Here is a 16,651-nt window from a genome sequence, read left to right on the forward strand (position 1 = left end):
ACCACACCGGCCCCGCCCGCTTCCGCTCCGTCTCCAGCGCGCCTCACCTGGATTATCACAACGGCCTGTCTGGGGCCCCACCTCCACTCGATCCTGCCCCCGAATCTATTTTCAACCCACGGCAGGAAAGCGTTCCTTCTAGGCCAGTGTTCCTCAGTTTTCTTGCAGTATCTCCCCCTCAACACCTAAGGAGCCTTTTTAGGCATGTTTTCCTGATTTGCCCTCCGCGAAATTTTAAGACCACAGATGAACTGTCATCTGTGTGCGCTGTGTGTGTATCTGCGCTTCAGACAGAAGGACTAAGGTTTCCTCACCCCCCCACCAAGAGCCAGGTCCTTCCCTTGGGGTGAAATTGCCCTGGCTCGTGGATGCGTGTTTTACAGCATTAATGAGATCATGTCATTTCTCTGCTCCAAACCTACACATAGGACAAGCCAAAGTTCCATTAATCAGGCCCTGATCCTACGTGAGAAGCCAGCATCCTCCACTTCCGCCCACCTGGGCCCCAGTCCTACAGGCCCCAGGAATGACACCGCCATTCCATCCACCTGGGCCCCCCCCCCGGGGCCCGCCTCCCACCCCCAATTCCCCGAGGGCTCTGCTCAAATCGCCCCTCTCTGGTGGCCTCCCTCTTCCTGTTTGTCTGAGGGCAGGGGTTCCTGGCCTCCCGCCCTGTCGGGTCCCAGAGCAGAGAGCCCCTCTGAAATGCAGCAAGTGCTCAGTGACTCCTATGAAAGAAGGAGAAGGTGGGACGGGGGAAGGCAAGCCCTGTAGAAGGAAGGGGAAGGGGACCCCCCTGAACCTGCTTCCACGACACTGGCTCACAGCCTCCTCCATTTCATGATACAGATAAGGAAACTGAGGCCCAGAGAAAGGAAGCAACTCAACCAAAGGTACACTTCCCCGTCTGCAGAACTAGGAAGAAACCCAGGACTGTGGCAGGGCCGGCCGCTCCAGTGGGTGGCCTGGGCAGTCACACAGGGGCCCCCAAGCTGGTTTAACACTCTGCTGACACCATCCTGCAGTTCTTACTAGTTTTGAACATGGGCTCCTAGCATCATTTTGCACTGGGCCTGTGCACTCTGCAGCTGGTTCTGCCTGCAGGAGCCTGTATCACTCAGGAGAGGCTAGATTATGCTGCAGGAGGAACCAGCCCAAAATCTCAAGGGCTTGCCCTGGCAGTAAGTGCTCTGGTCCAGAAGCAACAGATGTTGTGATGACCACGACTCACTGGCCAGCACTAATCACCAACCCCACCCAACCACAAGGGGCCGGGAGAGCAGCCCTCCACCCGGGGAGGTGCAAGAGGCAGAAACAGGGCACATTTGGTGAACTACACTAGTGACTGCACAGAGCCGCTCTGGCCGCTCTGGCCATCCAGCGGCCCCAGTCCTGAGCCAGAGCCAGGGTGGAGGCCCTGAACTTGGCCTTGAGCTCTTCATCCAGGCAGCTGCCACCAGCCTCACCCGGCCCCACCCTCATTGTCATTCCAAGCTGAACCTGGGCTGCATCTTAGGGGGAGGAACGCAAAGTGGTCCTCGCAGCAACTCAATTAATCCTCCATCAGAAATTCTAACACAATCAATTTGGGGAACCGGTCAACATCATAACACAGTAATTAGGAACAACTTTCAACTCTCGGTTTCCTTTGAAGATTGTAATTGCAATTAATTAAACATCCTCGCTGCTCCTCAGAGTCTGTTCCCGAGGAACCTGGAGCAGAGCGAGGAGGGTGGGGGACCCTGACCCCTGTTCCCAGCAGCCCAAGGATCAAACAGGAGCCTTCTCCTTTGAATATGGAAGGGCATGAAGTCTCCGTCTCCTGGGAACGTTGTGTTGGCTGGGAGGTAGAGGGAAACCAGCCTGGGGTTCTGAGCCAACACCCTGACTTCTGCCCTCCCCCCGGGGATCCCCAAACCCCTCTGCTCAGCAAGACTATATCCTCTGGTTACATTTGCATATTCAGGGCCGCCACTGCTGCCGAGCAGGGTTCCAGGGGCAGGGGTCCCCAGTGAATGCTGACAGGTCACAGCCCTGCCCCACGTGCTGCTGTCCCGTGATGTCAGTCACCTGGCAGGCTGCTCATGCCCCGAGCACAGGGCGTGGAGAAAGGTGTGCTTGGGGCCAAGCAGCAAGCAGCCCAGGCTCCAGGCAGAGAAGCAGGAGCCAGGACAGAGGAGGGTGGACGCGCACTAGCTGCCGGGAGAGTGGGCGGTCCTGCGGAAACAGCTGCCTCTCTACCGGGCTCCCACCGGGAGCCAGGCCGGCCCAAGGGCTGGAGCAGCAGACCCCACACCTTCCCCCGGAGGCCCGCACGGAGGCGTTGTGGCAGCTTCCACCTACGGCTGAGGGCCCAAGCCTCTGGAAGCAGCCAGGCCAGTGGATGGAGGACCCCATGTTCTACCAGAAATTCGCTGTACCCCAGAGCCTGGGCTGTAGCCACTGCCCACCCCAGCCAGTACCGGGCCTGACGTCGAGCGCTTGGCCCCTGACACAACGGCCACAACATTTCAGTGCAGACCACCGGGCTTGGCTCTGAGAAGATGGCCGAATCTTCAGCAAGTCAGTGGGAGGAAGGCGGGGATGAAAGCTTGCTGCTTTTGTGACTTCTAAAAGAAGGTGCTTCCCTCCAATTTCCAAAAATAATTGGAAGCATCGTTCTTAAAATTCTAACCCCTGAGCAGCCCCAGAGAAGTTAACAAAGTCAGACGGGAGAGGCACGCTGCCCCAGAAAGGTCAGGCCTGAAGAATATTAGAGCAGTGGGGCACAGTGTATTCTAAGCATCCCAGCAGCCAGAGCGAAAAGGGCAAGAAGAGGCCCCTGGCTCTCTCCGTGATGGAGGGCAGGTGAGGGCCCTGGCTCTCCCCATGATGGAGGGCAGGAGAGGGCCCTGGCTCTCCCCACGATGGAGGGCAGGTGAGGGCCCTGGCTCTCTCCGTGATGGAGGGCAGGTGAGGGCCCTGGCTCTCCCCACGATGGAGGGCAGGTGAGGGCCCTGGCTCTCCCCACGATGGAGGGCAGCAGGGGAGCCTGAGTGCCAGGAGGGCCTGCCCAGACACTCATCCAAGGGGTAGCGAGCAGATGTCCTGATATCGCCAACCCCCAACCCGTGGGCTGCTTGATGCAGGAAGTCTCGCCTCCCTGGGCTCTCAACCCCAGCACTGGCCCCGGCCCTGAGTGGGGATCAGGAGACAAGTTAGATGATGACTCTGCTTCACACGAAAGGGCACAAGCCTCGCTGTGGCCACTTCTGATGGAGCTTCTCCCAGGGAGCAGCCTAACTATCTGGAGGAGAAAAATATGTGATTTGGCAGAAAAAGTCAGCCCCAGGGCCAAACCCCAGTGCTCACACCTCCTGGCTTCGATGGACATGGCAGTCATCTCCCCGCCATCCCCTCCATCCTCCCCAGCCTGGGTCACTGCAGTGTTCCTGGCCTTATCCGTACAGTCCAGTCAAGGCAAAGCCACCCTCTGACCACATGCCTGGGCCAATCCATACAGAGTCCTCGCTGGTTCAGGAGCGGGCACATGACCCTGCCAGACCAATGGGCCATCAGGGAGACTTCTCAGGGCTTGAGATGGGTTCATTCTTCCATGAGAGCTCCAGGAAGCCAGCAGCCTCTCTTTTTCAGTGGCCAGGGAGACTGAAAAGGCAGGAGATGCATAAGCCATGCCACCACCATTGAGAAACTAGTCTGAGGACAGACTGGATCAAACCTTACCTGAAGCTCAGTTTCTTTCTGCACTTTTCAGTCACATAAACCATTTTTGGACTTTTTGTGGTTTAAGCCTGTTGGAGGCAGGCCTCCTATGGCTGTAACATGGAGTTCTAATAACACACTGGCTTATACCGTTGGACAAGTCCCTTCCCCTCTCTTGGCCTCAGTGTCCTCATCCGTCCACTGATCTCGCGGGACTGGAGGGAGGCTGAGACGATGTGGTGGATGTAAAAGGGCTCTGGGACTCTAGAGCATTCCACGCCCATCAGGGGAGTGGCTGTTCATTGGACAGTGCGTCTCCCTTCTTGCTCACCGTGCTGTGGCCTCGTAGTCCCTGCATCCGGCCCTCTGACCCATGAGGCTTTTTTGTACTGTGCATCCTTTGCCTAGAACGCCCCCTCTGCCTGGACCACCCTCCCCCAGTGCTTACATGACTGGCTCCTCACTCTTCCAATCTGAAACACTACCTCCTCCAGGAGGCCCTCGTGACCACCCTGTTTGAAATGAGGTCTGCCCCTACTCATCTTCTTCATAGCACTCACTACTATTTTACTTTTGTTTAATCGTATCTGTCTGTTTCTTTAATAGCTTACTCATCTGGGGCCTTCCTCCCCTGGGCCAGCACCTCCCAGACGAGCGGTGGTGAAGGGCCACTTTCCCTTGCCCACCAGTCACGGACCAACACTCTCATAAACCACGTTAAAAATGTGTTTCTAGAAAAATTTTGACTTAAAAGAACATACTAAATATGAACCCCAAATTCTTATGATTACACTTTATAGTCATAAAACTACTCTGTCAACTTGTTGTAAAATGTCATACACAGTTACTCCCATTGCTGCTATTCTTCTGCGAGGCGCAAGCTTGGGCCCCCACAGGGCAAGGGGAGAAGCGACGAAGCGCCGGCTTCCCCACCCCTGGGGCGCGACGGCTTGCTGCGTGCCCCAGGCCGTCTCCCGGGGTCGCAGAGGGAACTCAGGTCGCCCACGGGGCTAACTTGCTGTGCATCACGCCCCTCACTGACTTCCTTCCCTCTCCGTCTCACTTCCTCAGCCCCCTACCTGTGTCTCCAAGTGTCTCCTCCCACATAAACTGCCTGCGCTCACATCCGCACTTAGGGACTGTTTCTGCGGAAACGCAAGCAATTGATACGCAGCATAAGCTGCGTAATCCCAGTGTCATTACTGCCGTTACCCTGTCGGGAGCCCGCCGCAGACACTGGGCATCTCTGCAAACCTGGAGAGACAAGTCCGCAGGTGGAAGGGAGCCTGGAGCAAGGCTGGGGTCTTATGGGACTTCTGGCGGGGGGGGGGGTGGCGTTGGGGAGCCCTTGTCCAGAGTCTGAGCCCCTCTCCTCTGGAGCTGAGCATTTCCTGCCACTGGTTCTCCAGAAAACCAAGCAAGACTCTGGAGAAACCATTTCTGCCCACAATCAGGAAGCTATAAATAAATCATGGATTAGAAGAAAGGGGAAAAAAGCTCTAATTCCATCTGCACTCAAATGAGAATGCACCCTCCCAGCCGGCCTGTCTCCCTGCACACCTGGGATCCAAACCCCCAACAAGAGGAAACCTGGGCCTTTGGCCTGTAGGTCAGAGAAGGAAGCCGCCGGGGCCATGCCTGCAGTGGCGCTGTGGCTGCCAGTCACCCACAGCGGACAGGCCTCTGCCAGGGCTTGACACCTGCAGGGGGAGGCACACTCAGGATGCAGGCCAGGCCACCAATGGCCGTTCTGCCTCATCCCCATATGGGTGGGGCCGAGGGGGCCAGAGTCACCTCCTCAGCAAAGCCAGCTCAGCAGGGCAGCAGGGGAGCAGGCGGTCTGGGGACTGCGCTGTGTGGTGTCCCTGCCCTGGCATCCCTTCCCCTGTCACCCCTTCCCCTGTCACATCCTCTCCCCCACGCACCCTGTACTCGCGACTCCTGCTGTCCCTTCCCCTCTGCTCTGCTACCAGCTGCCCTTCCCTGTGCCTCTCCTTTTGCCCCCTACCTGGATCCTAATTCCCCCCCTGTCCTGGAAAATGGGAACTTGGAGTCAAACACACCAGAACCAAATCCCAGCTGCTCCCGGAGGAGCTGGGACCCCGGGTCCTGACCTGCCTTCCAGATGGGGACACTATGCCCACCACAGGGCTGTGGCCGGCCCTGGCGGGCAGGCGCTGTGATGGAAGGCCAGTGCCCAGGGTGGCTATCCCCGGTCCTCTCCCTCCCGCGGCTGCTCGGCCTGGCCAGTCCGCGCCGGCTCCCATTCAGACCTCACTCCTTTCTCTATCCGCCTGCATCTAGGCAGATGTCCCGCACCACCGCTGACCAGGCCTAGCCTCCAGTGTGGCGCCAGGGGTCCGGCTGGCACCAGATGCCCTTCCAGGTGTGTCCGGCAAAGAGCCTCGGGGCAGGAGAAGCAGAAGCACTCTTTATTCACTTTGTCGAGTATCGAGGATCGGGCTAGCCCAGCCTGGGGGCGCCCCCGCCTGGGGACGCGGCCTCGGAGCCCCCGGGTCCCTGGAAGGCCTTGCTGGGGGCGGGGGCGGGCCCGAGCAGCACCAGGCTGGGCCGGGGCCCGGCGCCCGCGTGCGCGTAGCTCAGCGCCAGCTGCTCCAGGCGCCGCTTGCGCCCTGCTGCCTGCGCGGTGTCGTGCAGCGGCCGCAGCAGCGCGGGGGGCGGCGCGCCCGGGCCCCACAGCAGGAAGTCGAAGCCCGCGCGGTCGTGCGGGTCGTAGAAGAGCGGCCCGCGGGCAGGGTCGGGCCCCGGCGGCCAGGCGAACGGGAAGGGCAGCGTGAAGTCCTCGGTGAGCACGCGGATGGCGAAGTCGTCCTCCTTTCCCAGCGCGCGGTAGGCGCGCCCGATGCCACGGAAGTGCGCCTCCCAGAGCTGCGCATCCCCGCCATAGATGTCCGGGAACGGGGGCTCCGGGGGCGCGGCGGGACCTGCGGGAACTGGTCCCAAAACAGCGGGGGATCAGCGACCACCTGCAACCGGCGGGGCAGCCAGGAGAGGGACCCGAGAACCTGCCAGCCGGCTGAGCCATGAAAGCAGGCGAAGGAGGCCATGTGGAGGCTGAGAGGGAAGGAGGCTCACCCCTGAGGGGACAGCACCAACTGGGAGGTGTAGAAAGGCCCTGAAGGCTGTGGAAGAGTGTAGCCGATTAACACTATTGGGGCAGAAAGTTCCAGATGGGGAGGACTCAGGATAGCTTGGCAGGACCATGCAGGGCCTGCAGTGGATCTGGCCTCATCCCTTCAGTGGACTGGGGCAGGGGTGACGTGCTGGCTCTCAGCTGAAAGTTGCTCCTGGGTCATGCAGAGAACAGACTGTGGGGGCCCAACCCGGAGGTCAGGTCAGATCCAGGTAAGGATGATGTAAGAATGAAGGAAGGACGAGGACAGGAGGAGCTCTCAGCAGGGTGGACACTGAGGGGCCAGATGCCAGGCCTTGGAGATGGAGCTGGGGATGAGCCAAGGGGGAGGAGCCTAGCCAGGGCACAGTGACTCTGGGAACAGGGGGCAGAGCAGCTCCACGGGAAGGGGAGGGGGATGTCAGGCTGGAAGCTGGGCTGGTTCTGTGTCTATCGGATACCCTTCCCCCACCCACTACCCTACCCCCTTGGAGTACATCCCAGGAGAAATGGGGATCACTCTAGATCTCTGTGGCTCACCTGTGGATTCCCAGGAGGCAGGGCGTCTGGTGGAATTCAGGGGCCTGCTCTCAGAGTATCATGTGTCTGTGGACACAGCACTGTGCCCCTAGTTTGGGGTCCCTGTGCCCTTGAAGCCCATCCATGGCCCCAGGCAGTGGCTCAAGCCACTGCTCCATGCCCACACCCTGTCTGGGCTGCCAAGTCCAGCTCTGGGCCCCTCATTCAGGAGAGACCCTTTCTTTCCTTCCTTCCTTTCTTTCTTCCTTCCTTCCTTCCTTCCACAAACGTGCTTAGGTCTGGGGGCACTAAAGTGAGCACAGCCCAGGAAGGCATGTAGACAAGCCTCAGGGGACACAGGACAGACTGGGCAGCTCCCTAGGGACAGGAAGGATGGGGGGCCATGCTGGGATACAAGGACAGACTGGGCAGCCCCCTGGGGACAGGCAGGATGGGGGGCCATGCTGGGACACAAGGCTCTGACCGTGAATTCCCCTCCTCCCAACACTCCCACACGGGGGTGAAACACTCAGGCCATTTTAATGGTGAGGAGACAGACGCAGAGAAGCCACACACTGAAGCTGACTCAGGCTCCACTGTGCCACACCCTCCTGGTTCAGGAGCCTCTGGACAATGATTCTCCTCCTTTCACACAGGTACCCGTGGGGCATCTACTCAGGTTCCACCAGAGCTGTGAACAACACACACTCAGCTTCTCCTGTGGGCCAGGGCCAGGAGCCAGCAGACCTGGGCTGAGGATCCTACCTTCCACGTGGGAGAGCCTGGGCCAGTCTTTTAACTTCCCAGCACCTCAGTTTTCCCTTTTCAAAAAAAATGGGAACAATCAACCCTGTTCTGCCGTCCTCTCAGATGAGAAGGCAGTGACGAAATTCTTTGTCACTGGAAAAAGTTCTCCTAGCTCAGCCTGACAGACAACACCAAAGCAGCTGCTTCCAGAGCCACTGACACAGGCGGGAGAGGCTGTGGACCAGCTCTGAGTGGGGTGTGAGGCCAGAGGGACCGGCTTGGGGCCTGCTGCACTCAGCACCATGGACAGGTCCAAGGCAGCCCTGTAGGAGCCTCAGATTCTGGTGGGGAGAAGGGCAGTGCCTCCAACCTAGACAGACCATCCACCCCATCTAGCAGGACACCTCCTCCCTGAAGGCCTCCAGGGTCAGTGGCTGGAGGTACAGTCTACCTGGTGTCCAAGCCACTGGCCTGGTCTCATACTCAGTACCAGCAAGTGGACAGGCAGTTGGGATGGGCTGTGGGGTGCTGCTGTGAGTCGGGGGGGGGGGGTGAGAGAAAGCTGTGAAGAGGGGGGCTGTAAATGGGACCCCAGGGGAGGAGAGGGCCCCAGGGCACAGGAGGAGTGACACCCTCTGACTTGCATTTAACCAAGTGAGTCTAGTGGTTGAGTTGCAGACAGGTGAGAGGGGTAAGGGCAGCATTATGGAGATCATGAAGCAGCCAGGGTAGCGATCCAGGGGAGAGGGACTGGGGCTCGGCCAGGGTGACGGTGAGAAGTACTCAGTTTCTGAATGTATCTTGAGGGTAGAACCCACAGGATCTACATGTTGGAGGGGCTGGTAGGGGTGGGAGGTGGAGAAAAGGAAAGATACCGAGGTTTTGGCCACAGCGACTGGAGGAAAGGAGTTCCCATTTACTGAGAGAGGACCATTGGGGTGGGGAGTCAAGAGTCTAATTTTGGATAGGTGATGCCTTCAGATAGGCAGGGGAAGAGGTGCAGAGGACAGTTGGCTAGGAGTCTGGAGTTGGGTCGGGGGCTCCAGGCTGGAGATAGACCCCTGGGAGATGGTATTTAAAGCCACAGAACCAGAGAAGATCACCAAGGGCATAAGGATAGAAAGAACAGAGGCTTGAGAAGCCAGCCTGGGGCCCTCGACCCTCACCAGGCCAGAGGGAGGAGAGGGAGCCAGCAGTGGTGCAGGAGGAGACCCTGGGGTGTGAGGGTTCTGGGAGCCAAGTGAGGAGGAGGGGAGATCCTGAGCCCTGAGCTGTCAACAGATCCCGTCAAATGAGGCCTGAGAACTGACCACAGGTTTAGCAGCATGGAGGGCATCGGCGACTCCAACCAGAGCTGCCATAACGAAGTTCTGGAAACGAGGGGCCGTGTCCAGTGGGCTCAAGGGCACATGGAAGGGAAGGGTTGGGAGGCGGCAAGCGGCAACCGCCTTTTCTAGGGGTTCTGCTGTAAGCAGGGAGCAGAGAAATAGGGCGGTGGTGAAAGAGGAGTGGGGTCAGGAGACAGAAGAAATAACTGCATGCTTTGTGCTGATGGGAAAGATCTCATAAAGAAAGAAGATGTCAGGATACAGGAGAGGAGGGTGGAGAGGTGCTGGGTGATGGCCAAGCAGGAGGCCAGGATGGGACAAGCAGAGACCTGGCCTTGTCTGGGAGCAGAGGTTGTGCACAGGAGCTGGCAGGGGAGCACAGAGCCCGTCGCACAGGTGCAGGTGGCCCATGGTACCCAGCAGCTGTGGGAGTCTTCTGTCTCCAGGAAAGAGGGAGCAAGGCCAGCAGCTGAGTGTGAGGAGGGGGAGGAGGAGAGGGGGCTTGGGGAGGGAAGGTGCAAGGCTGTTGCTAGGAGAGAGGCGTGACTGCACGGGAGGAAGGATGCAGGGGACCCGCATCATGTCACAGAGTCCCCCTGCAGCTCGCAGTCAGGAATTTAAAGAGCATTAGTGTGGCTGAGTTTATCCCCAGCTCCACTCAGCTGTATGGGTGCTGGTGAGGAGTAGGTGGGGAGCGGAGGGGTTGCCAGGCTGGTACAATCAAACAAGAGGTGCCCAGGGAAGGGGGTGTGAGGGTGTGAGGATCAGGGCACAGCTGGATGAGCAGGGAAGGCAGGAGGGAAACTGGACAGGCGGGAGGAGGTGGGGAATATGCTAGAAACAGTGGACCTCAGTTCTGCCCACGGAGTACTGGAGTCACTCCAGATGGGGGTCAGAAGGGTGCAGTCTCGGTGCTGAGAGGGTCAAGGGCAGGACCAGGGTGTGGGTGGCTGGATGGGGGACATGTTTCTTGGAGAAGAGTCTGGGGGACTGCGGGGCGAGGGAGAGGGAAGAAAGCACCGATGTGATGACAGCAGAGATGGAGGGGGGTCAGTGGCCACAGCACAAAATTTAAGAAGTAAGGAAGAGAGACCTCCAGTGGGGGTGGATGATTGCCCCTCCCCAGTATGGGCAGTGGGTGTTTCCTTCTGAGGACCTAGGATCCAGCGCTGGGGTTTTAGGGAGGTGGTGGGGGAGGGGGTCCAGAGAATGATCTGGAAGGGGCCCTGAGGAGTGAGGAGGACCCTGGCCAACCTCCAGGCTCAGGGGTCCAAAGGCTGCAGGACAGCAGGAAGAAGAACTGTAGGGGCAGAGGTCGACGCCCCACCCCCAGCATGGCTGTCTGCTCTCCCGCATCCTCAGAGCCGCAGATGCCTCGGGCACCCTTCTCCCCCATCCCTTACCCCACCATGTGCCTCACCTGGCGTGGTTACCGGACCAGGGGGCAGACCTGCCGGGCTGGGGTCCTTGGAACAGGGGGAAGCCATGTCAGCAGGCTGGGGTCAGGCTTGTTTACCCAGCTGCCCTGGAAACTGAGGGTGGGGGGCCTTCTAGGGAGGAGAGAACCTTGCATTTAAAGGGGCCCCACCCGGAAGTGGGTTAGGGCTGGGTGGGGGAAGGTCAGCAGGCACAGGGACCCCTCTGCGTTCCTCAAGCTGTCAGGAGTGGGGACCACACCATCCCATCCCATTCACCTCCCTGGGTGGGCCCGCAGCACAGGCTCTCCTGCCCTCAAGAAGGCGGAGGTGCTCCCAGGCACGAGCCCCAGCCCCTAGCACCTGGGGAACCGCCTCCAGCCAAGAAGTCAGGGTCCTGAGTGCCACTGGGGTCTTGAGAAGCAGCACCCACACAGGGCTGATGCCCTGCCCCGCGCTCGCTGCCTCCCACCCGCCAGCACTTCTGGAGCCCCTGCCCCGGCAAGCCCTGAGCTGGGAGCATGGCCAGCCCTCGGGCCTCAGAAGCAGCCTTGGGCGCGTGGTGCCTATATCTCACATGACCTGATGTGCTTTCCATGGTCCCGTGCCCCAGCCACATGGGCCACCAGCTCTCGGGGCAGACGTCAGAGCCAGCTTAGCTCAGCCTGGCGAGCCCCGGGTGGCAGCTCGTTATCCGTGCGGCGGGGCTGAACCCTGTTACTGACGCGCTCCTTCTACAGGCCGTCACAGCACTGTGGACGGGCCGGGCCCACTAGTGCTCGCTCAGCCACGTGCAGTAGGCGGCATCTCAGCTGTGGTAGCAGAGCCCTCAGTACAGCAGCTTCAGCAAGGTGGAGCCTTGGTCTCCCTCCTGCAGCCGGCCAGCTCCCCAGGCTGGTCCAGGGCCCAGGCTCCTTTTGGCTGTAGCTCCGCCCCCAAGGGTGTGGTGTCACCCGCTGAAGCCCCCACCGCATCCCTTCCCAGGAGGAGAGGGGTGGGGGCAGCCACGGCCAGCAGTTTCCTTTACGAACAGGAGGGGAAGCTGTACACTTCACTTCTCAAATGCCAGGGTGGGTATTAAGTCAAGTGGTCACTCTTGGCTGCAAGGGAGGCTGGGGAATGCAGTCCACACCTGGGTGGCCAGGTGCTCACCACTTAGAGGGACAGCTTCCAGCCGCCACCATAATGAAGACAGATCCAGTTTGCGTCAGTTTGGGCCCCCCCCCGAAGCACCTTGCACTGTTTTCTAGGGCTGCTCTGCTGTAAGGAATCACCACACACTTGGTGGTTTAAAACAGCATCACTGGGATGCAGTCAGGATGCCAGTGGGAGCTGTGCTCCCCCAAAGGCTCCTGGGAGAATCTGTTCCTCCGTCTCCCTGCTTCTGGTGGCTGCCGGCATCCCTTGGCATCCCCGCCTCTGTGGTCACATGGCCTTCTCCTCTTCTGTCTGTGTCCTCATCCCTCTGCCGCCCTCCGGAAGGATGCGTGGGACTGCACTTGGGGAGCACCCAGATAATCCGGGGTAATCGCCCATCTGAAGATCCTTACCTTAATCACAGCCATAAAGCTCTTTTTTGCCGTGTAAAGTAGCAACAACAGGTCCCGGGACTGGAGCATGTGCACCTTTGGGAGGCTGCTGTTCAGCCTGGCCCCAGGCCCTCAGGCAATGATACGAGGACCAGAGGCCATGTGGGAACTGACCCCAGGGCACACCGCAGGGACGGAAGGAGACCGGTGATCAAGTGTGTTACTGAGTAAGTGGTTCCCTCTGGGAGCTACTGGGGCTCAGTCCCACTGGGCCATCCTGCCTGAGAGGTGAGGGGCCAAGCTAGTCACCCACCCACCCCACCAGTCATGGGTTAAGGAGAGTTGATCCCCTGGCACCTCTGGCCAGTGGCCAGAGAGCCCCTCAAAGAAACACAGGGGCCGGCACTGAACTAGAGAAATAGAAAGAGCCCAGGTGATGTGAGGTGAGGGGCTCGGGCACCTATGTTGTCTGCTCCCCAGCCCCCCTCCACGGCAAGGCACTTGCAGCCTAGCTGGAAAAATAGATAAAAGACAGGTTAATACAGTTAAAATACAGAAAAATAGATAAAAGACAGCTTAAACAGTTGATAAAAGAAACACCAATTGTGCTGAGGATGTGGGAGTGGCAGTGATGGGGAGACACCAAACCCCATTCCGTGGTCAAGGGCAGCCTCCAGGAAATGGCACTGCAGCTGAGGGCAAAGACAGGATGTCACAGGAAGGGAGGACGAGGGTCTGAGAACATGCATGTGCCAAGGCCCTGCGGCAGCCACAAGCACAGTACCCCGAGGAAAAAGAGACAGCTCAGGAGGCCAGATGGCCACTGAGCAGTGAGCAGAGGGAGTGAGGGCACCAAACCACAGTGGGGAGACGAGTGGGGGCCCTTCTCCAGCCGAGAGTCATGACCTAAACACTCCTTCCTCCTCCACCGCGTCACCTCCTTTCTGCATGCTCCCCTCCTGCCTCCCCCATCAGGAGAGGGAGACGCTTGTCTGCTCGAGGGGTGGGAGGGGGTTCCAGAAGGATAGCAGCAGTGTGGGCACAGGCTGGGGGCGGGCACCGAGGAGGAGGGGGTGGCAGGCCTGCGCAGCCCGCACTCCCCACATAATCCCCTGTTGGCGCCGCCACCGCCTCCTGGTTATTTTTAAAATCTCATTTTCAGAAAGTGGAGGAGAAAACTTCTTTCTCTGGCCTTTTTCCCCCTCTTTTTTCTGTGAAAGATTAGGAGAGGGGTATGGAGGGAGGAGGGAACCTGGAAGAGGAGGAGACGTCCCTGGGCAGTGCGTCTGCGTGGGGACCCGGGGAACTTTGCTGACTCAGCGCCTCCGTCCCATGGGCCCCAGAGACATGAGATGGGACCCCTCTTCAAAGAACCCCTTAGCTGCTGCTTCCCCCCCGCAGGTGGTTTGTGGGTACCCACTCCACGCTGGACGGCTCTGGGAGGGAGGGGCCATGGGTCTCCACCTTCATGGGGCACAAGGTGTAGCTGGGGAACAGGGGGAGCCCCAGGGCTGGGAGGTTGGGGGAGGGGCCAGGTGCAGGGCAGGGAGGGTTCCAGCAGATAGAGGACTACAAGCACGGGCTGAGCCACATGCATGAGCCTAGGTGGGTTGGCAGGACCGGGACTGGCCCCAGGGGCTAAAGACAGCGTGACCTGTCAGGCAGGTGCTCTCACTGCCACCCCACAGGAGGCTCAGAGATGGGAGTAACTCCCTGAGCCAGGGAGAGCGAGACCCATGGCCCAGAGGAAGAGAGCCAGCCGTGAAGTCCTGGAGCCCATGACTGGAATCCCAGCTCTGTTACTCAAGGCTGGGCGGGGTGTGCTCGGTGGTTTTCAGCATCGTGGGAGGGAGGATGTCAGGTGGCCCAATGGGCCACTGGGATCCTGGGGAAGATCCTCAGGAGGGAGCACTTGCTGCCTGGTGGTACCTCCTTTCAGTACCCCAGCCGCCCCACTCTGCCTCCCAGAGCTCAGAGAGTTCATGTTGAACCAACCTCAGCAGCAACAATAAATGCTATGGGAGCCCAGAGAAATCAGAGGCGCCATCACAGAGGAGGTGACCTTGGCTGGGGGTCTCCAAGGGTGAATAGGAGAGTGCAAGGAGTTTCTGCTTTCCTAGCAGGGATGTGTGGGGAGGGGCTGGCACTGGTTAAAGACAGTAGGGCAGACGTATTCAAGAGGGGTTATCGCTACAGGTGCAGGCACCACAGTGACGGGGTCGAGCAGGGGGAGAGACTGGCTCAGCTCTGAGTACAGTGAGGGCAGTGAGGATATACCACCAAGGAGCAGGATGGGGTGGGGCATGGGGGTCAATGGATGGAAAATTACGAAGAGGAAATATCAGGGGTAGGGGATTCTAGCTAAATCAACCCACCAGGATTCTCCCTGAAAGCAGACCAGGTGCTCACACCTGCCCCGGGGAGGATAGAGGATGAATCTGATTGCATGCAGGGGGTGGGGGTTCTTGGTGAAACTAATCTTTACAAGAAGGTGCACATTTGGGCCCCAGGAGAAATTTCTGGAGCCAGACTCAAGTTTGGTCAAGCAAGGAATCTTTGTCAACCGCACTCCAGGAGTAAGGCACTGCACAAAACTTCAGCGGCTGACCAGCTGTATCTGGGAAGAGGGGCGTGGAGACCGGGTCTGGGCAGTGCTCAGGGGCCGGGCGGCCGGGCCCTAGGTCAGGCAGGCGCCCTCTCCTCTGGGGGCAGTAACAGCAGCCCCTGTATGGCCCCCCGCAGGAGCTGGAGATGGAGGGAGCCCAGGACCGAGACCGGCCTGTGCAAAGGCGCTCTCCCATAGCTGCTGCCTTCCAGTGGGTAGCAGCGTCGCGCCCCCAGGTCTGCCGGGTGCCTGGGCGGTGGTATGCCAGGGCCCTTTCCCCTGGACCTGCTGTCCGGGGCGCGGGGCTCCGGAGGGCTGCGGGGTGGGGAGAGCGCATCACTGCAGGAACTCCGCGCCGCCCTCCACTCCGGTCCCTCCACCTCGGGTCCTGCCTGGGCCCGCAGCGCCATCTGCCGGCAGCTCTGGGAGGCGCCGGCGGGCGCGGCCTCGAGGCCCTCGCCGGCTCTGCTCTGAGGAGGGACTGGAATCCCCGGGAGGCGGGTGTGAGATGGTCCAGCCTCTTTCTCACCCTGGACTGAGGTTTGAGAACCCGAGTTTGAACTTGGCTCCACCACTGACTGCTGTGTGACCTCCAGCCAGTTCCTGACCCTCTCTGAGCGTCATCCCAATCCCAGAGTGGCTCCCAGGTTGCTGTGAAAAGCGGCCACCAGGCTGGGAGCCCACATCCAGCGGAGGCTGTGCCCCGGTGCTGACGATGCTCCCCAATTCCTGAGAGGTTCATAGTGGAAACAGGTGTGCGGCATGACCCAGCCAGGGGCCAACAACCCGGACATATCCCCATTTTCAAACGTGAGGAGGAGGGGGAGATGGATAAAGGACAGACCCCAGGTCTCAACAGGTGTCCCTCCCTGTGTCCCTGGGGTTTTGCCGTCAGTCCACAGAGGAGGCTCATCCACTCCCATCCTCACCCCCACCCCCATGTGATGCTCGAGTCCCCCCGACATCTAGCCTCCCTGGAGCCCTGCAGAGACAGGGGTATACTCCCTCTAAAGCAGCTCATTCACTGCCCAGCCAGGACTTGCTGGAAAGTTCTCCCATGGAAGCCAGGTTGCAGAAAACGAGCCTCACTGTCATTCCAATACGAAGTAGTCTAGGACATTCCAGGAGCCAGAAGGCCCTAAGGGACCCACAAAGCCCCCAGAGCTCGTCCCCCTTGGGGCCCAGACTCTGTGTCCCACTCTCTCTTCCCTTCTGCCTGGAACCCTAAAGAGGGGATGTTCAGCCCTAGGGCGCTTCACCCCCAACCCCAACACCTCACTCTTGGCCCCAGTTCCAAATTCCCAAGGTGGGGCGGGGCACTGATTGGCCCACCTTGCCAGTCAGCCTGGTAGATGTCTAACAATGATTCACAAAATTAAAAAAATTTTAAAAGGCCCTGACTTGCAGCGTTGCCCATCTCCCTCGTGTAAATACCCCTGCCGTGGCTGATCTCCCACCACCGCTGCGACGCCCGGCGCGCCGAGCCCTGCGGAGAGGCGCGGGACCCGCCCGTGTAAGGAGGGACACGCGGGTTATGAATAATCTCTAGGATGTAGGGGACAGTAACATAAAGTCAGGGGAGCAGGGAGTGACGAGTGTGGGGTACTTATTATCTCTGTCTTTAATATAGTCCTTGTAACTGCAAGCTTCTATGACTGTATTTAAACACCAGC

This window comes from Camelus ferus, chromosome 25, assembly GCF_009834535.1.
Source record: "Camelus ferus isolate YT-003-E chromosome 25, BCGSAC_Cfer_1.0, whole genome shotgun sequence".
Taxonomy (NCBI): domain Eukaryota; kingdom Metazoa; phylum Chordata; class Mammalia; order Artiodactyla; family Camelidae; genus Camelus; species Camelus ferus.